We start from the raw sequence: 20,912 nt of genomic DNA, 5'->3' as shown, positions 1-20,912 counted from the left end.
CCCGGGGCTGCAGCAATTGCTTCCCCAGAGCAGCAGCTCCAGTGTGAGGAGGGAGCAGCCACACTGCGGGGGTGGAGCCACTCAGCTCATTCACCTACAAAAGGAGATGCTGGGAAGGAATGAAATAGCAAAGGGAAAAAATAGCAACTGTCGACAGAGGGACTGACAACTAGGATTGTCAAAAGTCCTCCCCCAGCCCTTCTTACACAAGTTTACTTTAATAATAATACAGAAAGCAGTGGTGAAATAGGCTCCATCTTTCAGGAGAATTGCTCCATCGTACCAAATACTTCTTGTCTTTTCCTGAGCTTCCAGGGTTCAACTCACCTTGCTTTTGTTCTTACTGACCCTCTCCACACTACTTTGCTTCTTTTCCTCTTTGGTGCCATATCCCTAAACCAGAAGAATAACAGGAGTATATAATAGCATGCGTTTAGCAACTTATTTTCTTCTCTTATACGTTGTTGCTATGATTAATGATCCAGATTCAATTTTTAAGTATCTATTCTGGTCCCTTCTGTTGTCTGTTGTCCTTTTTTACTCTATATACAGTTGTGTGTGTCTACCACCCTTACTGTGCTTTCTGGCCCTCCATTGGTTTTCTCTGACCCTCATGACTACCGATGTATCATTAGACTCCTATCCAGGCACTCTAGCTAACCCCTCTACACTCCCCCCACCTTTTTCTCTATTTCTGTGCACCTGTGTCTACTTTTTATTATAGCGTTAGAGTTACTGATGTTACACGATTTAGTATAGTCCATTTCCCACTTTTTTTTAACTTTAGCAACTAAGTCCAGCTACTGCTTGCTGGTGAAGAACAGCTTTCTAGTCATTTTTTCAGGTTGTACTAATTGCCCTGGAAATAGGACTATGGCACTGGGAAATGCCATCTCTCAGGAAGCAGAGGTGAAAACTTGAGAAATTTCTTTGCGTATTTATTTAGTGAGCAACATACAGAACAGAAGCATCCTAATATTAGAGGAACAATTTGGGCTCAGAATCAGAAAAAGAGGTTTCTAATCCTGGTCTTTCCATTTCCTAGCCATGCAACGTAAGTCGTATTTCCCAACCTTTTAGAAACTTCATGTTTTTTTCCATCTGAAAAATGGAACTGGTGTTTGTCCTACTTTCCTCCTAAAGTTGCTATGCAGATCAAATAAGATTTTGTATGTAAAAACAACTTGCTAACTGCTATTGCTTTTGTCAGTATAAACTGTACGGAAGCAAACTTTGTTCTTTTTTTTCTTAAACCAGACAGAAGTTACACGAGTTCCCAACTTTTTGTGCGTGTGTGTGAGGAAGATTGGCCCTGAATAACATCTGTTGCCAATCTCCCTCTTTTTTTTTTTTCTTTTTTTCTCCCAAAAGCCCCAGTACGTGGTTGTATATCCTAGCTGTAAGTCATTCTAGTTCTTCTATGTGGGACACTGCCACAGCATGGCTTGATGAGCGGCGCATAGGTCCATGCCTAGGATCCAAACCAGTGAACCCCAGGCCATGGAGGTGGAATGCGCAAACTTAACCACTCGGCCATGGAGCTGGCCCCAAACTTGTTTTTTTAACCAAGAGCCAGCTAGCCTGTATTTGATCATGTTATGAGTGCTGTAACACTTTTCCATGATGCCTGCTTTCTCCACTGCTATGATGCCAGGACACCCGGCTGGGTGTCTCTGGGTGCACACACACTGCAGCTTCTCCCCTCCCAAGAGAAAAATACGAGGTCACTGAACACACTCTTCAGGGCCCATTGGCCCATGTCTAGATAAGAGCACAGCCTTCGGGGCCAGACACACCTGGGCTTGAATCCCAACTTGCCACAGCTGTGTGATCTTGGGCCAGTGCCCCAACTTCTCCAAGTTTGAGTTCTCTCACCTGTAAAACTGAGGCAACTGTTCCTTTAGGCTTCTTGACAGACACTGTTTCCAACTTCTAGTATGCATTCCGTAGCCACAATATTGAACAATTAATAACACTGTTGCCTTGTTTTATACATGGAAACGACGAGCAAATAATAGTGAGAAGTGAGGCTGGGAATGAGGCCCCGAAGGCAGGTAGGAAGCATTACTTGCTGCAAACCTTGTTCAATTAATCAGAAAATGTATTTCAAGCCCTAATGTTTAAGCTTCTGATCCCTTTCTGTCCAGGGCTGACTGTTTATCAAGGTTCCCTGTCCTCCTTTGAGACGGGCATTCCCAGGCCTTAAGCTTGAGATACCCCCTTGTTGACAGTAGGAAAGATTTGACAAGTGGTGTTGCAGCGGTGAACAGTTCTGGGGTCACGAGCTGGGATTTTCCACGTCTTTCAATGCAGAGGCAACTCTGAAAGCTTGACAGATGCCTGCCACTGCTGTTACCATAGAGAGCTCCAACCCTGCTTTGTAACAATGGAGTCGAGATGTGAATTATTACACGGTGAAACAAAGAGATGGTTTGAGGTGACAAATGTGTGAGAAGAGCTGTGCTCTACACTGCTCTTAATCAACAGGGACAAAAGGCCAATGATGGAAATCCTCTGAGGGAGACACTGACAGTGCAGAGTAAGCCTCTTTGACAAGTCTTGCTCTGTCAGTTTTAGACAAATTAGCAAGTTCAAATAGGTGGCAACGAATCCTGTCTTTCCAGCTATGGTGAGGCTCGGGCTCAGTGTGATAATTTTAACTGCTCGCCTGATCAAAATGCCTCAAAGCCGTGTCCATTCCTCCAGAGGAGCATTTAAAGGAGTGGAAATGTGTCCACTGGGGCCTGCCAATCTTCCCCATCACGTGCTACCTTTGACTGGCATGTGACATTCTTCTTCACAGTAAGTGGGATGCTGAGAACTAGCTTCTGGTCCTTAAAGGAAATGTGAAGAGCCCAAGACATTTTAAAAAGAAGTCATTTTTCTAAATGAGAGAGCCTGCTACTTGCTCTTACTTCTCAATTTCAGTATGTTCCTGGAACACTCAGTACCAGATTTCCGAAACTTTTGAGTTACTCTTGGGTAAATAGCATCCTATGTTTCCTCTGCCTTGGGTATATTCATCCGAGACTGTAGAAACGAAATACAGAGAATTAAATTTCTTATGTCAGCCTTGGCTCTTACTGCTGGTAACTTGATGGCTGAGAAATATCCTTTAGTTTATTCATTACCTCATCATTTCCTCTTTGGGTCCCAGCCAGTGCTTGACTGCCTGTCTCATGAATACAGCGCTTGGATTTCTGTGTGGATGACACTGCTGTGAGTTGTGGAATGAGACTTATGAGTAGAAACAAAAAGAAGCCCTTCTTTTTGGACTTTGCAATAGTAAATGCTTGTCTGTACACTGAAATAAATAATGACTTGATCTTTGCATTGAGGTTATGCAACACATACAAAAAAGGGTTGGGAACTAGCCAAGTCCCAGATTGGTTGATGCTTTTGTAGACTTTCTTCACTCTGGTTCCAGAACAGTTGATCGACTCCATTAAGAACTCAAACTGCTGCTCTGGGTGTTTTCATCCCTAGCTGACCCCACCATGACTCTTCTAAGATATCTCCACTTCCTTCTGTCCTTTATCTACATTTCTTAACAGATACCCTAACCTCCTACTTTACTGAAAAGTACTGAAAAGTCAAACAAAGCCTTTCATTTCTTTCACTTCTATCAAGTAAGATGACAGTGCACTTATTCTTCTTCCTTGCTGATCCCCTAAAAGAAAAGAGTCAGCAAGAGATGGCCCATGGGCCAAACAATCTGGCCTGCCACTCATTTTTATAAAGTTTTATTAGAAAATAGTCATGTTTGTTCATTTATGTATTGGCTATGTCTGCTTTTGTGATACGATAGCAGAACTGAATAGTTGGGACAGAGAACATGTGGCCAGCAAAGCCTGAAATATTTACCATCTGGCCCTTGACAACCGCTGCTCTAAAGAAACAGAGATGGTCTTCCTTACAGGGACCCCCATCCCAGTCCACGGATCCCACCTCCTCCTGATGCCTCTGTTATCTGTCACCATCCATCCCCTCTCTTCTCATATCTTCAATTTCTTTTTTCTATTCATTCTTCTTCCAGTGTTCATCCTGAGTTGCTCTCATTAAAGATGCTGGTTCAGTTCCTAACAGTGACATAACAGTTTCTGGTGGAACAGTGTCTGCAGAATAGAATAACTTCAGGCTGTCTCCAAGAGCCAGCGTTCTGCAGAGCCCCTCCAGTCCAGGGAGTCGGCCCTGGTGCTGAGGTGCCCAAGATGCTCCCACCCTCGAGCCAAATGGAATAATGCTCCGACACCTCCATGCTGTCACTTAGGACAATGACCTGAAATAGCCTCTTCCCATTTATTTGTTTGCTCTCCTAATCCTACCTATCTTCCAAAATTGAGCTGAAATAACACCTTTTCACACACAATATTTTAACTCTTTAAATCTAATCCCTCTCATCTAATACAACCACTTACAAGCATTTTACTGGTACCTCACATATTTATCACATTCTACTTTGTGTTTCAGTTGTCTATTTTCTCCTCCCTCTCCTCACTAAGCAATGGCAGAATCTTTGCCTTATTTATCCTTGATTCTTTACAATACATAGTGCTATTTAGATCCTACCTAGATCTGTTGCATTAGTTTGGATTTCCCTTACCAGAAATGAGCAACCTTTGTGAATAAAGGATTTGGGGCTTCCTAAGCCATTTTCTCTGAAATAACATGTATGAAAACCTTAAGAATAGACGCCATGCATATCTCAGGTTTTGTCTTTTGAGTATTATGTCAGCTTTTACAAATTTCAGTATCTGTTTATGGTATTTGAAAAAATATGATAATCCTGCTTGATTTTTCATGTCAGTCCTGTTATTCTATAAATCTGTGTCTTACGTGGAAATGCCAGGATGGTATATACAACTGAACATTTTTCTTTACAACTGTAGAGCTTTAAGGCCGAATTTGCATGATAATGTCTACGGAATTTCATTTATCTTTCCTGGTGAGTGCATCAGTTTAAGTTTTGAATTGATAATGAGCACTGCCTCTTCAAGGGAATCAGCTGGAGAAAATACCGACGTATGCCAGCGTTGAGGTTTTGTTTTTTTTTTTTTTTTCTGATTTCACAACGATGGTTGTAAATGCCCTTTAGAGGTTATTCTTGATGGCATATTTTGTATGAAATTTAGCTCGTCAGCTTGAATCTCTCCTTAGATCCGCCATCTCTGCTTTGGGTTGTTAAGTAATTTAATGCCTCCTGATGGTTGGGCTTTAACTTAGCGGGTGGCAGTCTGGTCTTTGGAAGCCAGAGTCACAGCTCCAGTCCTCACGGAGGGCAGCACGCTTCTGTTTCATGGCCACAGCCTGAGCCATAACCCTGAACAGCTGTCCGGAAACATGGGCAATCTAAAATAAGGAAAGCTGGTCAGCAGTGGGGCTGGGTCTCTACAAATTATTTTTTTGGGGGGAAAAAAACCCCCACATGAGACATATTTATCACTCTCAACATTATTAAGGAAGGTGGAAGACAAACATCTGGTATCTTAAAAGAAATATTTGTTAAATTCTACCTTAGTGACAGTTTCTTTTGGGAGGGTTCTTGAACTTCTGATTTGGGTCTACTATCATTTAAATATGGTTAAATCAGTCTAGATAATTTAGGTAAAAGCAGAATGGAGACATAGGGGCCCAAAGTGACACTTCTTTTTTAAAACCCTAATGTGCACCTAATCAAAGAAGCAGTGATATAAGCACTACTTGGCATCAAATCATAGTTTTAAGCTGGAATCAACTAGAGAGATCAACTCTCCTTTAAGCCCAAAGGGATGAGTTGCTTGATTCCAGGTAACAGAGCTGGCAACAGCCCAGTATTAAACCCAGACTTCTTTCCTCCAAGTCCAGGGCTCTTCCTGTTAGGCCATAGGACACTTCCCCAGCCCTTGGAGAGTTTCTTTGTGTTCCACGAGAATGAGTTCTGATCTACAAATTGAAGGCGTGACTCTACCATGGTTCCCTGGAATCTTCCTATAAATATCTTTTAAATACCACATGGGGATCATCGTCATTCTTGGGTATTTACACCGTCAATCCAAAATAGCTGACATTTACTGAGTGCTGACTATGAGGCAGGAGGCCCTGTTCTAAGAACTTATGCATACTAACTCATTTAATCCTCAGAAAAGCCAATGCCACAGGCATGGTTATTATCTCTGTCCCATAAATAAAGAAGGCTTGGCAGACTCTGGCAATCTGACACTACACCCATACTGCCTGTCACGTGATATTGCAGCAAGTACACCCACCTCATCAGGAGCTCCACAGAACCGTGTGGGCTGATCCTGCCCATTGTGTGGCCATGCACTAAGTTCTTATTCTTTCTCAAGGGCCATTAAAAGTGTTGCTCTGGGGGGCCAGCCCCATGGTCAAGTGGTTAAATTTCCACACACTCACTTCCGTGGCCCTGGGTTCACAGGTTCAGATCCTATGTGCAGACCTACTCCACTCATCAGCCATGCTGTGGAGGCATCCCACATACAAAGCAGAGGAAGGTTGGCAACGGATCTTAGCTCAGGGAGAATCTTCCTCACACATACACACAAAAAATGTTGCTCTGAGCCTGTCACCTCCTTGCTTGCATGTGGAAACTCAGATTGTCCCAAAGCGCGGTTGCTAGTGACCACCAGATTAGAATTCCTTCACCTTCAAGAGGGATTCTCTCTGCCTGTTAATTCAAAGTGACATAAGTATGTCATCAGATATCCTCCAATCCCTGTGCTGCAATAAATTTGTCTAAAACAGTCAGATTGTTCCCAGTCAGATATCAGTGTCTTTGTGTGGAAGCTTAAGTATAAATGTACAAAGGTGTAAGATGATTCAAGAATGTCCATCCAGTCTGTCTGTCCCTGTCCTGAACTCTCAGGAGGATTAACTTGTTTCACAATTATTTCTATCTAGATTTTCTAGAAGCAAATGAATTTCTCCAAAGAATTCTACAATCACCTAAACTGGCACCTTCCTTGGGCATTAGGAAGGTTTTTTGTATTTGGGTTTTTTTTTGCATTGTGATACAGTCTTAGCAGGAGGAAGGCCTTAGGGCAGTGGGAGCAGATGGCTGTGTTGATGTTTGCTCAGGAAGGTTGAGAGTTTCTATAAATGAAGGTGAACTGGAGGGTGGGAGAAACAGCGGAAGTAGACATGGCAGAGGCAGGCTACAGACCTAACATGGATTGGGATAGAACTGAAGGTTCCCACTGAGTGAGTGGCTGTCAGTACGACACGGGCAGAAACTCTCAAGCTCATGGATGTGATAGAGCGTATCATAGCTTAGATTCACACAACCAGAGTCCTGAGTTTCAGAGGTTGATAAAATGTTTTAATTTTCTCCAAATCACATCTGTTTATTAATTCCTAAATCAAACTGCAATTTGTGTGCTTTTTTTCTAGGCTGGAAATGTACGCTTTGAGACCAATTCAAGTAAATTATCCTGTACCACCCCATTCCTGGAAAACAAATAGAACTACATTTGGATAGATGTTTTGCCTCAATTTTATTTGGTCTTAAACCTGCTTGTTTGTGTTCTTAAGTGGCCGACTCTTCATAGGAAATCCCAGTCAGTCCACAGATTCTTCTTAAGTGCTTTCTCTTCCCTCCTCCCTCCCACAAATCCAAAACTTCTCAGAGGAAAATTCAACAACTATAGCTGGTGTGGAAGGGATTGAAAACTCCAAAAGCATGCTCTCTCAGAACTGGGAACAATTTCAGAGGTCACTTGCTGACAGCAAAGCTCGTGAGGATCTTCATGAAATGGTTTAGATTAGTGGCCAGTAGAAGTAGCCCACCCTGGGAAAGATTAGCAACTACGTACCAGATGTTATTAACAATACTTCCAAATTTATTGAGAGACTAGCGTGCCTTCCAAAGCCAAGCTATCTGTGCATATTTGGAGAGAGAGAGAATGAACAAAGGAAAGAAGGAAGGAATATGGAAAACTTTTTTCTTAGCAGTTAGAATAGGACCCTCCCTTCTGGAAAAGATCCTCTCTGACTATTTTTATAAACTCACTTCTGTTGGAGGCTGAGCCCTCAAGGGGCCTATAGAATGGGCTGGTGCTCAGATTGAGAGCCCAGGTGAGCTACACTGAGTGAGAGGCCTAGTCTTGTAAGGTGAGCAATGGTGGGAGAAGGGAGAGAGATGAAAGCCCCAGGGCAGTGCAGAGAGGGAACTGGACAAGGAGAGGTGTCTAAAGGGGATTCCACAATTGCTTTTGGTATGGGAAATTTTCAAATACATGTGGGAGAATAGCTTCATGTACCCTCAGGTAACCATCACCTAGCTTCAACGATTATCAACACATGGCCAATCTAAACTCTGACTCCCCCACCTTGTCCCTCACTTTTTAAAGCAAATGCCAGCAGCACATTTCATCCATAAATATTTCAAGATGCATTTCCAAAATATACAGCTTTTTTTAACCAAAACCCAGTATTATCAACAGAGAAAACTCCTAGCAATTCCCTACTATCATCAAATATAAATCTTCAGACTGTCTCATCAATGTAACTTTTATTGCATAACAGAGAGAGATGCACCAATAACAAGTTTACAGCTTGATGAATTCTCACAAGTGAATACATTTACGTAACTAGGACCCTGATGAAGAAGCAGACTATCACCAGCAGCCAAGAAGCAGGACCCCCTCCAACGACTATCGCACGTAAAGGTAAGCCCTATCCTGATTTTGGATTTTATATAAGTGGAATCATGCAGTATGTACTCTGTGTTCAGTTCAACATTATGTTTGTAAGACTAAATTTTTTAAAATGTATTTGAGAATGTTCCATGTGCACTTGAGAAGAACATGTATTCAGCTTCTAAGGATGGAATATTCTACAAATGTCTGTTAGGTCCATTTGGTCTAGTGTATGGTTCAAGTCCATTGTTTTCTTATTAGTCTTTCTGTCTGGATGATCTATCCATTGCTGAAAGTGGGGTATTGAAGTCCCCTACCATTACTGTATTGTCGTGCATTGCTCCCTTCAGATCTGTCACCATTTGCTTAATATATTTAGGTGTTCCAATGTTGAGTGTGTATATATTTACAATTGTTAGATCTTCTTGATGAATTGACCTTCTTGATTACATAATGACCTTCTTTGTCTCTTGTTATCATTTTTAGCTTAAAGTCTATTTGTATGATCTAAATATAGCTAGTCCTGCTTTCTTTTAGTTTCCACTTGGATAGAACATATTTTTCCAATCTCTTCACTTTGAGCTTCTGTGTGTCTTTAAAGCCAAAGTGAGTCTCTTGTAGGCAGCATTAATTGGGTCTAAAAAGAATAGCCATCCAGTCATGCTGTGCTTTGTGATTGGTGAGTTCAATCCATTGACATTTAGAGTTATTATTGATATGTGAGGAATTACTAATGCCATCTTATTAATTGCTTTCTGGCTGTTTTGTATTTCCATTGTTTCTTTTTCCCTGTCTCTGCCTACCTTTGTAACCTGATGATTTCCCATGATGGTCTGCTCTGTTTTCCCTTTCTTTTGTGCATCTGCTGTAGGTTTTTGCTTTGTGGTTACCAAGAGGCTTACCTTACGTAAAACATCTCGAAGTATATTTGAAATAAGATCCATGAAGGGTACTTGGTCGATATACCTCTTACATTGCTTTTCATTTATGTTTCCCCTACTTTACTTGTTAAATTTACCATTTGCTTGTTGAAACTGAGACATCTGTCTCATAGAATTTTTTACATGCTGGAATTTGCTGATTCCTTCTCTGGTGGTAAACATGTTTCCCTATATCTGTATCTCATGAAAAGTGAGTTAGAACCAGAGTCTTGATCTGAATCAGGTTTGACTTTTTAGCAAGAATGTAAAGAATTTCAAAAGTGGTTCCTCTCTCTCTCTCTCTCTTAAAAGACCATCAATAAATTTTACATCATTCTTTAATCCAGGTGGACAAGTAGATCCTTTACTTGGGGAAGCTCAGGGAGGAGGATGCGAATAGAGCCAATATCTGGGATACACATATATAAAAGAAAAAAAGATTGATGATTCATATAAAAATGTTAGTGGTGTGTTAAAGTGAAGACATTATGGATGTGTCATCAATAGTGTTCTCTTATGTGGTTATATTTTATAGTGGAAACATTTAAAAACCAATAAAAACTGTCATGCTTAAGGAAGAAGTTTTCCTGGCTTGCTTCTCCCTGTCAGCCATATTTCCACAGAGGGAGAGAGAGCACCAGCTGGTGGGGCATCCTGGTCCGCCCATCAGGCCATCCATCTCCTTCACCTTCACTGTGTTTCCCATGCAAATTTCTGTCTTCATTTGGTTTCCCAAATTGGCTATCCTGTGGGGAGAGGACAGAATTCTAATCCACTTGACTGATATATTTTGAACATTCTGTAATGTGTTACTCTGTCTTTGTGGAATATATGCCTAATTTTCTGGGGTCTGACATCCTTGGGTGAACTGATAAAAGTGATTTTATGAAACTCTACCACTGAGCTCCAGACTCTGAGCTGGGGGTTCTACAGCAAAGTGCTGAAAGGCTGAGAGTTTTCTTCCAAAATGTCCATCAGCCTCTCTCTTTTTCACATCTTCACTGGAAAAACGACAGGCATTCAAGTTTAGGAGCCATATGATGAAAGATACCATGTTTCCTGTCTGGAAACATCTGCTGGAGGCATCTAAATTAATTATTAGTACAACTTTGCCTAATCAGAAGCTTTGGACAAGAATCTACAAACAAGAGGTCTTTGTTTCTGGAAATTCCCATAAATAGTATATGCTAGCTATGAAAGTCAGTGGTACTTGACCTATTTAGATGCTGGTCTAATAAGAGAGGTTAAGTAATAAACACTTGTTTGTTCACTGTGTGTGTTTTGGTTTGCTTTTTTCTCATAGCAAATCATTGTTTTGGGTATAAATCAGGTATCCTGCAGGTAAGGGTCTTTATGTAGGATAACTGAGGGAGTTGATGCTATAGATATATTGCAACTAATAGGCAAATTGTACAAAGTTTTATTTGCATGTATATTTTTCTGGGAAAAGCATAGATTTCCTCAGGTTTTCAACGGGGCTCGTAATCAAAAAAGATTAAGAACAGAAATTTTGGGTGCTCCTAGGTCAATGATATATAAAATGAGGTTTGGATGGTAGAGGGGTGATGACCCTAGAAAATGTGGAGAGAATCAATGTGACTGTATTCGCCCCTAATCAAGGTCTGTGAGGATATTAGGTTTAGAGCTTGTTTGAGAAGCTTTGCACAGACATAGAAGCTGTGACTTGCCCTGAAGGGAGTCACTAATGAGAATCCAGTAGGTGAACTCATGCTCACCTACATGAGCACCACTCCCAGATCCTTCTTTCTAGCTTTCTTCCCATGTGGTCTCCTGACTCTGCTATCTTAAGTCTCCGTGGACATTTTTGGCTCATCTCTTTTTATGCGAAAGTAGTCTGCATTACTCTTGGGAGAGACCATTTATTGCCTCCCTACTACTGGGAAGTATTGAACAAGAAATAAAGTAAAGAAAGAGATGAAAATGGCTCTACCAAAGGTAATGATTTTGTAACCAAGGTGAATTTTATAATGTAATGGAGAGAAAATGACTTTTGAACAGGAAGTCAAGATAGCAAATGTTTATTTAGCTTTCTGCCCTTAGCCAGCAAGTTTAGATTTAGGTCTCAGCAAATATATTCATCGTGTAGTTTAAAGGGCTGTGAAATTCCTGGACACTAGCCATATTCAGATGGAGTCAGGGTCTAAAGCAGAGGGTGCAAAATGACCAACCTTGGACTGAGCCCAAGCCCACAGACTTGGGAAGGGGGGTAAAGCATCATATGTTCATATTTAATAAGTTTGAAGATAGCATATAAATGCAGCTTCTCTCAAAAAATAGAAGACTTCTTAGTACTGATATGGCAATAAGCGACGCGAGCTGGGGATGCCAGTGTGCCACAATCTACTCCTATCCAGCCTGCATTTCTCGTTGTGTTACCTGGGTTTTAAATTAAACATTTGGGACCAGTTAGGACTTTGTGTGCAAAACATGGATTTTATTCTGGAGGCAAGGGGGAGTTATGAAAGTATTTTAATTGAAAAAAGTGGCATGATGCAGTTTATGGAGAATGGACTAGAGGGAAGTAAAACAGGAGGTAGGAAAATCAATTGAGGAGATTACTGTAGTAATCCAGACAGGAAACCATGAGAATCGAACTGAGGCACAGTTGCTTGAACTAGAGAGGAGACACTATTGAGAGCTGTTAGGGAGGTAGAAGCTACGGGACTTAGTATCTAGATGGAGGATTGATTAGGGGTTCAATCCAGGAGGACTTGAGTGACAAGTGGGAAGGTTCAGACATCCAGTATTATAGGTAATATAGACTGAAACATTTGGAGAGCATTACCCATTCTACCTTTTGAAATGAGAAGACACTTCCAAATAAATGTAGCTAGAGTGTGTTGTATAAAGCCACGGAGAAAGGTTATGTAATGACTTGAATACACTTTTGATCTAGGTTCCAACAGCCAATGCTGGTCTGCAGACTACTTCTCAGGCTATGTGGAAGGTTAAACTAACCATCATCCTTACCTTCATTATCTTTCAAACTTTCAAAGAGGTATCATACTCTGGGGACTTACAGCATCGATTAACCAATAGAAGGGTGAATCAGACTCCTCAGTTGTTTTAAAAAATCAGAGATGCCCAGACTCTCTGAATCAGCATCTCCAGGGAGGGCCTGGACGTGTGCCTCACCCAAGAGCTCCTCGGGTGGTTATTATTGCTTGTGTGCCTACCCTCTACTAATCTTTTATCTGACCTACTGCCCTTTTGTTTATTGCTGCCAAGTTACAATTATTGACTATTGTTCGATGTCAACTTAGAATACCTTCTTCTTCCCTACTTGAAGTATTTTCATTCTCATTATCCCTCTCACCTATTTATAAGAATCTTTTTCTGTTTGTGGAATATCAACTCTCCCCAAGGAAAGAATAAAATGTATTCTTTTCAATTTTTATTGTTCAATTAATAATTTGTTAAGCATTGACAAAGGAAATCAGAATTGTGGGGGGAAAATCCATTGGCAAGTTCAGTTTGATACTCATCTGCAGTGAATTGTTCTTGGCACATTTCTTTCCTGTTCTTCTCAAGCTGAGCAGAAGAGTATGTAATAGAAGAAGGAACATGACTCACTGCTGATATAATTTAAAACAGGATGCAAAATGAGATGAGAGAGCCCTTGTTTTATTTCAGCTCAGATACAGCTCCGCGAATACCTTCCTGCCACCGTTGATTTTGTATTATAGGTAGAGAGGCACCTTTTGGTATTTTAACTCAGCCTTAACATAGTGAGCAGAAGCAGAAAAATGACAAAACTGTCTGCTTACACAGTGTCCTGCTCCCAGAGACAGCTAATCTTGGACACATCATGAAATCATCGGTGACCACATAGCAGGTTATATGATGCATTTGCTCATGGGTCCAGCTTCTCTCGGGTTAGAAAGAATTCCTCAGTAGACTAAAGAGTATGGTTAGCTATTTGTGTTCATTAGATTCTCTTTATGCGTATTCGAAGTATTTGATCCTGAAACTCTTTTTCACTACATGGAGAGTATTTACTTGGGAGAAGACTGAAAACCTGAGCACATCTAAGACTCCCTCCAGACTTTTAATGGCATCTCAAAAAGTGTTTATGCAAAGATTGTTTGTATGTGGAATATACAAATAATCCTCTCACACTGTCTCAAACACTAAGCCCAGCACTCCTCACTTCTTTCTGGAAAAAGAAAAGGGAAACGTGCTCCCATCTCCAGGAGTAGCAGAGGAAACGTTCACAGTTCGACCAACTGGTTCTTCACTGTCTTCCCTCAGTAGGCTTTCATTTCTTAGTTCTGAAGCCTTGTAATTACTGAAGCAGCAGGAAGTCTACTGACTGATGGCATCTGGCTGTCTGAAGGAATGCTACGGCCTCTGAAAAGGGAGGACTGAGGAGGAAATGATTTTCTGTGCTTAATCTGCATGCTTCCAAGAAGTATGCCAAAGCTGCTGATGACAGGTGAAATACTGAGCATCACTTTCTTTTCTGAGGGGAAAAAGAGGCTCTGGTTGTGAAAGGGCATTTTGACTAGTTACTACTACTTGATGCCCCGTTGAGCCTGGTTTCTCTCCTGCATACTCCTTTACAAGGAAGCGTTCTCCACTAGTGTCCATGATCTAAACTGAATGGCTTGTCACCCTGGGGGTGTGTGTTTGTGTGAGAGATGTTGTAAAAGAAGATGTGAATTTTGGCTTATTCAATGTGCTATCTTATTTGAGATAAGAATACTAGCATTTCCCCATATTTTTACCTTTGGAACTCTAACCAGGCATATGATGATCAGATTGAACCTGTCTGAGGCAGAATGGATAGCAATTGAAGAGCCCAGGATCTGGAACCAAACTTCCTGGTTCCTAATCCTGTCTCCACTGCCTACTACCTCTGTGGCCTTGGTCAAGTTACATAATATCTCTTTGCTTTTATTTCCTCATCAATAAACAGGTATGATGGTAAATACAAATCCCATAAAATTGTGGTGAGCACTGCATACATTACTACATGTAGTAAAAAGCATGTAATTGGCACATAGTGAATATTCAATAAACTTTAGCTCTTATTAGAGTTCAGACAGTCAAAAATGAAGGGTAGCAGTCATTCATAAATCAGGAAGTAAGACCAAAAATGATTACTCTCACATAAGAATGCTTAGGTTTATGGAAGCCAAAATTTAAGTGATGTGACATAAAATATTCTGCAGATTGTTTCAGTCAGGCTCTTCAAAATCCTTTAAAATTGAGTGTTAAAATGTCCCTGGAAATCATCTACGTGATTCTCATTTTAGATCTAAGGAAACTGGATTTCAGCGAGGTAGAATAACTTGGGTCAAATGACAGCACCAAGCATCCCCCGAGGAGACTACTGAACAACAGAAGGGAAGGTGGGATTATGAGCGAAACAGCTTTCCACCCCTCACTCAGCCTAACTCTTTAGGACACCAGCTGAATGTAACCACAGCCAGCAGACGCAGGACTGGAAATCCAACCAGCAAGAAAGAGGAGCCAGGAACTTGAGGAAATCCAATTAGAATATAAAGATTTTATGGGACTGGGTTTGTTCATTCCACAAACACTTACTAGCCACCCAATATACATGTTGTGTTTTGATGAGAAAGCTCGGGGTCACTTCTCTTATATACAGGAAGTCTTGAGCCTCAGATCCCTTCTGTCTCCATTCATGTCTTAGGGCACATAGCAGTAGTCACTGATTAAAAGGATCTCCCCCTACAACAGTGTGACACTGGAGGAAAATACGGAGTTTCAAGTCTCCAGATATGTCTTAGCTCTGCCACATATAGCTGTTTAATCTTGACATAAACCTTTATCCCTTCATTTTCTTTGTTTATAAAGTAGGGACAATGTAAAATGGGCTCTCAGAGGATAGAGAGTTGAGGTGAGATATTCTGAGAATCCATTTCAAGGGGCCCTACCAGTCTGGTTTATTCTTCACTCCTCAAGTTTTGTTCTTCTGATGGGAGTCTTTAGGCTGAGTAACAGCTGACCTGAAACCATTTGTTTTCTCAGCTCACATTCTGGGTATCCAAGGCACTCTCCTTCCCATTGCCCTGGTACTCTTATAGTCTTTTTTGTTGCTAGGGTACAGTCATTAGAGATTGAGCCCTCTAGCTTTTCCCTGTTGCTGTGTGGGCTGTGTCCCACTCTGGTGCTCCTCACATTTGGATGCTGGGATACTAGGCAACAGAAGACGCCTATGAATTTGAAGAGGGAAATCTTCAGAACTGAGATTCCAGAAGCACCCAGAGCCATCTGGGGACATTTATAATACTGACTCTCCAGAACAACTGTTCCAAGAGACTACACACAGAAATTAAGAGAGCACTGGATGAGACTATAGAAAGGAAAAATCAAAACTGTCCTTTACCTCTCTAGAATTTTCCGACTATTTTGTGATGTGAGTTATTATGGTAACAAGAGCAGAAATTAGAGAAGATATGGAAAAGAAGGAAGGGCACCTGGCTTTATAAATGTCTGATAAATGTACTTTTTCACCCAGAGTTTGAGCCATTTCACATGTTCAAATGATGCATGCCTGTTAGGCATCATGAGACGAAAAAAGTTTCCTAAGACTCTGATTGGAGTTTCTCTGTTACTCCTAGAACAACAGGGAAGCCAAGGCCACTAAAAGAAGTAGGACTGGAGGGGAGAGGAAGAATACTACCTACCTCACTAGGCGATTTTGAAGATTAAACAATGAAAGAGAAAGCACTGGAAAAACTATAAGTACTTCATGAATACGACTTGGTATGAAAACCATGAAAGACTCAAAGACAATACATGGATTAAAAAACGTATTATATATACTAAATATTTTAAGATTAGGTATGTAATGTAATATAAATTGTAGGTGCTTATTGTAGTTACCTTCTAAAATTTCCTATTTTTGGTCAGCCATTTCATGTAATGTATAGATAAATGATTTAATGATTTTACCATACTTTTATACTTTTTGTTATACTTATTGAGAGAGATGCTCATTAAGGCTAAACTTATTTTTTTGCTGAATAGCATGGAATTCTATTTCTCACTTATTTTCTGGGTGATGGGTTACTTTCGGACACATTATATAACTTGATCCCTGTAAGAATTTGTGAGATATTCAGGACAGATGGCATTGTCCCCAGTTTGGTGACAAGGAAATCAAGGTTCACAGAGGATGAGGTGCAAGTCACTTGCCCAGAATTGATGAAGTTCGTAAGAAGTAGGGTTGGAATTTGTATACAGACTTTCTAACTCCAAATGCAGAATTCTTTCTACTACATTATGCTCTTCTTGGTAACTTCTCCTTGGTAAATAAAAATTTTTGCACCTTCTGGGCTGCACAGTAATCCATTGGTCTGAATGAAGCTGGACAGATTGACAATCCATAATTCTGAAGCTGTTTATGCTATGTGTGATTCAATAAATTGTCACCATTGTCATTAAGAGTTCTGTACATGAAGAAGCACTCACTTCCCAGGAAAATTCAAGTGATATAATTACAAAAGAACATTCACTTACCTAAAGCTATACTATAATCTCACGGTTCTCAAAGTGTGATACCCAGACCAGCCACATGAACATCAACTGGGAGCTTGTTAGAAGTGCAAATCCTAAGGCCCCACCCCAGATGTGCCTAATCAGATGCTCTGAGTGTGGGGCCCAGCAATCGGTGTTTTCACAAGCTTTCAGGTAGTTCTGGTGCAGACTCAAATTTGGGAATCACTTCCATAATCAAAGGGAAGATTGGCATTCTATACCTAAAGAAATGATGCCCCAGCATTTTCACCCCCAGCCAACGTTTGGATATAGGTGTGTCTCCATTGAGTGTCATACTTTGTACAAGCAAATGCTGAGGGAAGGGAGGAAATGGAATTTGGTGCCTGTATCCACCTGCCCATATCCATTCATATGTTAAATATATATATATTTTTTAAGGCGATAGTTCCCATATTAAAGAGCTTTCTTATTATTTGGGCTATTAAAGGACTTTTTTCCTCTATTCTTAGTCTTCTTCACTTAAAATTTTGAAACATTCTCTGGATTTTGCCTGAAATCCACAAAGCAAATCCCAGATAGTGATGACAAAAGTATTCCTCCTTCTCTTCCTCTAGGAAGTGAAGCTACTTCACGGATGCAGCTAGCTATAATTTAGCAATCCAGGGGTTGCTGACCACCCCTTTCCCCACACTCCTTTTTCAACAGCAGAACCAGGGTGAGTTGTTTCAAAGTATCAGGAAAGGTGTTTGAAATCACACCTCCAAGCCCATGGCTACGAGGCCATCTTTGTTCAGTTGACTCGCCATGAATAGAAGCTAGAAGCTCCTTTACATCGTCTCACTTTTTTTTTTGGAAAATTTCATCTTCCTGAGGGCTTAAAAGGATCATTTAACATTTATATCCTCATTTCTGAAAAAGTTGTGAAACAACCTTAATCTTAGTGAATTTCATTTTTTCACTGTTATTTTCTTTATTTCTGTGTAACTCGGATTGCAAAAATGAGTTCTTCATTGCTAATTATTAAAACATTAGTATAAATTGTTTAGCAACTATGCATTGCTCTCTGATACCTTAAATGTAAATCTCATTCATTAAATGTGCCAGGAATATGCCATAACTTTAAAACAAGAAACAATATTTAAATTGTCTACTGTTAGGCTTCACTTCCAAGAAAAATGGGCTTTGGTCTTCATTTTAATTTGAAGCTCTCAATATTTCAGAAGCTAGGCTGCGTGTCACAGTCATATCCCTGACCATAAATGGGAGTAGATGCATCGTGATTCTGCTATGCAATTATGGTCCCATTATGTTCCATTACAGCAGGAACAGTGCCAATTTTAGTATCAGCGAATAAAACAAGTAATGAGTGTACATCCTAAGAGCCTATATGTGTCCTGCCTCATGATGTAAGCTGGGGCCCAAGATTGAGACAGAGAGAAAGAAAAATATGCCACGTGCAAATGAACAATTAGGGTGAGTATGTATGTATGTATGTGTAATGAGGCTAGTTATCCAAGCTGTGCCACAACCTAGACAGGAGTTGAAAAAGTGCTGTACTTGGAGACAGAAAATTTAAGTTCAAATTTCAGCTCTTCAGTTTCTCAGATGTGTAACCTTGGGCAACTTCCTCAACGATTTGGAACCCTGAGGGTCAATGGAGAGTACTGACTTCCTTAGAGATTTATTAGGAGAAAGATACTAGCTCATGGAGAAGAATGACCTTCACCAGCTTTCTAAGAGCTCAACAAGCTGTGGCAGATATTGCACAATGGCTCTCTGTGCTCCACTCCAAGCTCTTTGTCTTGCTTTATCACATGCTACAAACGAGAATGTTCTAGTCAACTTCCCCAGACTCTTACAGCTCTAGTTCTGCGGGTGACCCAGTTACTGCCCTGAACAGAAATACCTGAACAAGATTGGGAAGGTAGAAAACAGAGGTTGAACTGCTGCTTCTCTTTCTGCTGCCAAGTACACCATGAAGGCATATGCTTTCTCTCCAGCAGCTATAACAGAAATTTCAGCATTCAGACCCCAGTTTGACGGGTTTCAAGGGGTAGCAAATGAAGCCATTTTGATGCCACAGATCACAGAAGAGCTCATCCTAGAGCCAAGAGTTATAGCCAATTCTCTGGCTTCCTGAGAGTAGCGGTGGCATCGATCTTTCGATGGCTCAGTTCAGTGGTGACGTGGTCACTCCACACCAAAGCTCTACTGAGAGTCTGCCCTCTAACCCTCACAATGGCTCTGTAAGCACTTAATCTCTAAATTAAATCGCATTCTGCTTACACTAGCTGGAATGGTTTCTCTTTTTACAGCTAAGCTCTGATGCATATAAGACAGTAAAGTTTTAAGGAAAATGATTTTTTAGCTTTATTGAATAATTGACAAAATTATACATATTTAAAGTGTACAATGTGATTTCATATACATGTACATCATGAAATGATCATCACAACCCATAACATACCCATCACCTCAGTAGTTAACTCTCTTGTGTGCATAGTAAGAAAGCTTAAGGTCTACTGTCAGCAAATTTCAAGTACACAATACTTATTAATTATAGTCACCATGCTGTACATTAGAGCCTTGGAAGTTATTTATCTTATAACTGTACGTTTCTACCCTTTGACCTATACTTTCCCACTTCCCCTCCCCTCTAGCCTCTGGAAACCACCATTCTACTCTGTTTCTATGAAATCGACTCTTTTTTTTTTTTTTAAGATTTCACATACAAGTCACAAGTGACACCATAGATTATTTGTCTCTATCTGCTCTGTGTAGTTTATCTCACTTAGCATAATGCCCTCCAGGTTCATCCATGTTGTTGCAAATGGTAGGATTTGCTTCTTTTTATGGTTGAAAGATATTCCATTGTGTGTGCCTGTATCTATCTATCTATCTATCTGTCTATCTATCTATCTATATATATGATATATCTATATTAGTACATATATATCAAATTTTCTTTATTCATGAGAAGACAACCTACAGAATGGGAGAAAATATTTGCAAACCATATGTCTGATAAGGGGTTAATATCTAAAATATACAATGAACTCTTACAACTCAGTAGCAAAAAAACAAATAATATGATTCAAAACTGGGCATGAGATCTGAATAGACATTTTTCCAAAGACATAAAAATGGCCCATGAGTACATCAAAGGTGCTTGGCATCACTAATCATCAGGGAAATGCAAATCAAAACCACAGTGAGACAATACCTCACACCTGTTAGAATGGCTCTTATCAAAAAGACAGGAGGTAACAAATGTTGGTGAAGATATGGAGAAAAGCAAACCCTTGTGCACTGTTGGTAGGAATGTAAATTAGTAAAGCCATTGTGGAAAACAGTGTGGAGCCTCCTAAAAAATATTCAAAATAGAACTACCATATGCTCCAGCAATCCCACTACTGGGTATATATCTGAGGGAAATTAATTCAGTATTTCAAAGAGATTTCTGCACTCCCATGTTCATGGCAGCATTATCCAAAATAACCAAGATATGGAAACAACCTACGTGTCTGTTGACAGATGAAAATAAGTTTTAATAACAAGTATTAGAACCATCTTTTGCTGGAGAATATATAAGATTTGTTATTTATAAGTTACAGTTCTGGCTATTTGTTTTGTCCAGTATCTTCTGATTACCTTCTCTGCATTTTGATACATTCTCACATCATGAATCTGTCTTTCCAAGGAAGAATTAAAAACAAAAATTGCCACAGAATCTCTGGTAGTGAGGGTTGTGAGTACGCAACCTAGGTTCCAGTCATTAGGTGTGCCTGCAGGAGACATGGATGCAGACGAGAGGAACATGAGGGGTAGCTGAGCCCAGTGAGAGCTATCATTTGGCAGGTGCAGAAGC

The sequence above is a fragment of the Equus przewalskii genome, chromosome 4 (assembly GCF_037783145.1).
Source record: "Equus przewalskii isolate Varuska chromosome 4, EquPr2, whole genome shotgun sequence".
In the NCBI taxonomy this organism is placed as follows: Eukaryota; Metazoa; Chordata; class Mammalia; order Perissodactyla; family Equidae; genus Equus; species Equus przewalskii.
Note: the sequence above shows the minus strand (reverse complement) of the source record.